Raw genomic sequence first — 5,636 nt, 5'->3', positions numbered from 1 at the left:
TAGTCTAGCTGGATTGCCAGACTATTCATTCTGTTTGCTCCATACTGACATAAAGGTGTGATTCTGGCTGTCTGCTCCTGCCATGGTTTTGCTAACCCTACCATAATGAAACGTCTTATAGAAACTACCAACCTGAATAAGTCCATGCCTTCTTTAAGCTATTCTTAGTAAGATATTTTGTTCCAGCCATGCAAAGGTAACTAATGCATTCATTCATCTGCTCTCAAACACATCTCATACACACCCATACCAAAAAAAAAAAAAAAAAAACAGAAAAAAACAATGGCATTCTTTATAGAACTAACAAAACAGTAAGCAATCATAACATATTTGTGAACCATCAATACCAGCAAACCAAAAAGGAAAAAAAAAAAAAGCCACAATTAATAGCCCAAGCAATCTTGAACAAAGAGTAATGTAGGAGTGACTAGTGACATAGCTTGTTGGTAAAGTACTTTCCTAACATGCACAAAGCCCTTGGTTCAATTTCAACCACCACAAAAGGAAACCAAGCAGGAAGAGTTACATTACTTGAGTTCAAAAATGTGTCACAAGGGCTGGAGAGATGGCTTAGCGGTTAAGCGCTTGCCTGTGAAGCCTATGGACCCCGGTTCCAGGCTCGGTTCCCCAGGTCCCACGTTAGCCAGATGCACAAGGGGGCGCACGCGTCTGGAGTTGGTTTGCAGAGGCTGGAAGCCCTGGCGTGCCCATTCTCTCTCTCTCCCTCTATCTGTCTTTCTCCCTGTGTCTGTCGCTCTCAAATAAATAAATAAATTTAAAAAAAAATGTGTCACAAAACTGTAGCATTTAACACAGCAAGATATTGGCATAAATTTGAGGTATTATCCAATGGGCCTTAACATGGAGTCTACACTAAAATCACACGTCTCAAATGGACTGATTTATAACAAATAACCAAAGAGAGCACACTAGAGAAGGGACTGCCATTTCAATAAGTTTTGGTTGGAAAACTTGGTACCACACTATTTTTCACAAACAAAAATCTACACAGAGAGATTAATGACAAACATAAGCCTGAAACTTTGAAAGTACTATAAGGAAACAGGAGAAGTGCCTCAAGATGCTGAAGTGGCCAGATGCATTTTAGACATGGCTCCAAAACCAAAGGAGCCAAATGTGATATCAAACTATGTCAAAGCTTCTTCATAGTAAAGAAACAATAAATAGAATAATAACCAAAATTAAGTTGAAAGATGTCCTATTTAATGGGAAAAATATACAACCTATACAAATCTGATGAGTTCAAAGCAGGAGTATACAAGAAACTGCAGTCAATACCAAGATGAGCACAATAATTAAAAATTGACAGTATACTGAAATAGACATTTTTCTAAAGCAATCATATAAAAGGTAAACAGACATTCAAGATTCTAGGAAGTAGTGATCATGAGGGAAATGCAAGTCAAAAGCATGATGACATAGCAGTTCTCTTCAGTTAAGAATGACAACTTTCAAAAAGACAATGGCAAGTCCTGGTGAATATGTGAAATAAAGATGAACCTTGCTCAATTTTAATGAGAATACATACTAGTGCAGTGATAAAAACAGATTGGAGGGTCTGGGGTTCACCAATACTTACAAATAGTACTAAACCTCATGTAGTTACTGCATTGTGGTCATATATGGAGGAGGCATCTGCACCCTAGATTTGTGGCAGCATTGTTCATAATAGCAGAGTAATTGAACCAATCTATGTGTTTATTACCTGAAGAAAGAATGAAGACAGTGTGGTGCATGTCACAATAGAATACTGGTAAGCCATGAAATGAATGAAATCCTGCCCTTATATTAAGTAAAATAAACTCATAGAAAGAAAAAGTATAACATCACACATGTGGAATCTAAAAAGGTTTATCCCATAGAATTTGGGTGGTAGAACAGTGTTTGCCAGAAGCTGGCAAGAGGAAGAAGATGAGGGAGTGATGAGGAACGTTTGGTCAGCAAATACTAAATTACAGTGAGGAAGAACTTACGGTGTGCTTGAGCACAGTATGATGAATACAGACAACCATTGCCTTGTTCATCTTTCAAAAAATTGAACCACAAGTTTTGACTATGTGTGTGTATATATATATATATATATTTATGTATATATATATATATATATATATATACATACATACATACATACATACATACATACATACATACATACATTTGGCTGGCTTATGTGGAACTAAGGAATCAAACCTGGGTCTTTAGACTTCTCAGGCAAGTGCCTTAACCACTAAGCAATCTCCTCAGCCTTCAAATATTTTTATAATGAATAAATGATGTGCTTGAAGGAATAAATATGTTTAGCCTGACTCAAGTAATTTGTGATGTATACATTATTAAATATCTGCAGTATTCTACTGATACATATAAGTTGTTTATCAGTAAAATCTTCAATGACAAAATGCCCCAAATAATACAGCTACAAATAATTGGAATGCCAAATTTTGATTTGTTTTAACGTTGTAAGAAGCTAATTATTTTTGCTTTGTTGAACAAAGAAAAAGCTTGCCAAAAATAAGAAATTGTCCAAATGAGTAAGGCATGTAGTCATTACAATTGAAGATGAAGGTAATCTAAACTATCATTAAAAAAAGCCCAGATATTTGTGGCCATAATAATAGCAACATCTTGGAGAATTGACAAATATCCAATGACAAATGGATAAACATTTTGAAATGTAATTATGTAGATACTATGCAACAATTAATATAAAAATACCTAACAAAATTATACTCAACAGTAAGAATGAATCAAACTAATGTACTGTCAACAAACAGGATCAAGACACAAAGAAGTACTACAGTGTTCTTTATTTATATTAAATTTCAAAAACTAATAAAACAAATGTTTTTGTTTTGTTTTATTTTATCAAGATAGGGTTTCATTCTGACCCAAGATGAACTGAAACTCACTTGGTCATCTCAGACTGGTCTAGAACTCGTAGCAAGCCTCCTACCTCTGGCTTCTAAGATTCAAGATATTGATTAGTTACATCTAGAGAAGAAGAGTTGATAACAGCATACGAGGGGAATAAGGAATCTCCTGATGTTCTAAAGAAGTCCTTCTGCTGGGTAATGATAATTTGTGGTAGAGATTTTAGAGATATATACTTTTCTCAATAAATGCTCTATATCTATATGAAAAATGAAAATGAAATTTCCTTTTCTGCATCAAATACAAATATTAAAAAGTGAATTTGATGGAGAATGGAATTTCAAAGGAGAAAGTGGGAGGGGAGGGAGGGAATTAACATGGGATTTTTTTATAATCATGGAAAATGCTAATAAAAATTAAAACAGTGAATTACTTTAAAATCTCAAATATACTCATAAGAAAAATAAAACCTAGTAAACTTTGATAGGTTATGTTCTCATTAAAAGTTGAAAACATTCAAACCTTGTGATAATGATGAGCATGTCCTAGAACATGATCAGGAGGAGATTAAGACATATTGATAAGAATGTAAATTTTTGTGCAACTTGCTTAGAGAGCTGCTTAGCAACTGCTACTAAATTAAAGTGCATATTTTTATTTTATTTTATTTTTAATTTTTTCATTCACTTTTATTTGCTTATTTGAGAGTGATAGAGAGATAGTGAGAGAGAGAGAGAGAGAGAGAGAGAGAGAGAGAGAGAGAGAGAGAGAGAGGCAGATATATGTATATATGGTGAGAGAGAAAGAAAAGTCTCCCCAGGGTTTCTAGCCACTGCAAACTCCAGACATATGCGCCCCCTTGTGCATCTGGCTATCGTGGGTCCTGGGAAATCAAGCCTCAAACAAGGGTCCTTAGGCTTCACAGGCAAGTGCTTAACCGCTAAGCCATCTCTCCAGCCCAAAGTGCCTATTTCTAAATCAAAGTTTTATCTCCAGGAAATCATTTTTCCTATGGATATATTCACAAACTTCCTATATTCTTTAGTACATTATATAATGTATTCAATTTTGTGTGTAAAATATCCTAGATACTTTTAAAATTGTCAAAATCAGCCAGGCATGGTGGCACACACTTTTAATACCACACTCAGGAGGCAGAGGTAGGAGCATTGCCATGACTTCTAGGCCATCCTGAGACTCCATAGTGAATTGCAGGTCAGCCTGGGCTAGAGTGAGACCCTCCCTACCTTGAAAAACCAAAAGAAAAAAAAATCAGTGATTTTTAGACACATATGTACAGATATAGAAATGTTGTCTAATATATATGTCATCAAACCCTTATGCATATATAGATATAAATACGAATGCATGCTTATTTATTTACAGTAACTCATGAACACATACAGAAAGAGAGCAAGGACAGAAGAAAGAGGATTTCAGGAAGATGTAAAGAAACCCACAGAAATATTTTTCCTTAAGTTGATTAGTATTTTTATATAGAGAGGAAACTACTTGTTAATTTGTATCATTTACACTCTTGACACATGAAGATATTTTACCTAGTTCATTCATGACTTTAATTTTTTTTATTTTTTTTTATTAATTAGTTTTGTACTCAGCGAATACAGTCAATTTGGTACCATTGTTAGGCTCACACATGACCTACCCCCTCACTCTGTCCCCTCCTTGTTGAGGTATGTGGGTCATGCATTGTGGAGTTAGCACACAGTTATGGGTAAGATAAATGTCTCTGCATATCATGACCCAACATGTGGCTCTGACATTCTTTCTGCCCCCTCTTCCGCAAAATTTCCCTGAGCCACATTGGGTTCATTTTTGGTCTGCTTCAGTGATGAGGTGTTGGGGGCCTTTGGGTCTCTGGATCTCTGATTTGCTAGGAGTTGATTTTTCTCTGTGTTGATCTCCTTCATCCTTGTGCTGGTACCAGCTTCACCAAGATAGCAGCACCCTTGCTTGTTTTGCCAATTGTTCTTAGTTTCAGCTGGGGCCCTTTTGAGGTATGATGGGGTGGCTCTCTCCTTAGGATCTATGTCTATCTGAAAAAGAGAAGCAGATTCTCCAACAGAGTGTAAAGTTAGCACCCGACAAATGAGATAACCCTTACTTTTTATAGAAAATTTCATAAGTGTAGGCCCTCTTGTAGCCCACGATTGGTGGTAGCTTGATAATGGAGAACTAGCTTATATTTGCATATGGTTCTGACTTGTTTCTCATTTCCAGCTATGGGTCCCTTACCACTGAGGGGATCAGTTAACCAAATCAAGAGCAGTTGTTTTCCCACCATGGCTGTGCACCACTATTGCACTTGTGTGAGCATCATGACAGGTTATTTGCTGGGCTTGGACAGATATTGATCATTTTACCCCAGTTGCCCATGTAGCACCTTCTGGCACTAGACATGCTGACTGTCTGGGGACTGACTCTCTTCCAGCTTCCAGCCATGTCATTCCGTTTTACATGTCGACCACATGAGGTGTCTTCAGCAGTAGGGTCTTACCACTAACCTTTGGTGGTCATCAAGTACTCGGACAGAAAGCTGTCTTTCTTTTAGGAAACCTTGTAGGTCTGATCAAAAGCTCATTGTGGATGATAGCCACCTGCTGGTACTGAGAGTTACAGGTCAGTGCCCACTAAGAAAAGGAAGAAAAAGATAACTAATATAAGAGAGGTGGAGAGAAGAGAGAGAGAGAGAGAGAGAGAGAGAGAGAGAGAGAAGCTGTCCA

This window comes from Jaculus jaculus, chromosome 10 (genome assembly GCF_020740685.1).
Source record: "Jaculus jaculus isolate mJacJac1 chromosome 10, mJacJac1.mat.Y.cur, whole genome shotgun sequence".
Taxonomy (NCBI): Eukaryota; Metazoa; Chordata; class Mammalia; order Rodentia; family Dipodidae; genus Jaculus; species Jaculus jaculus.
This window is presented reverse-complemented; position numbering follows the sequence as displayed.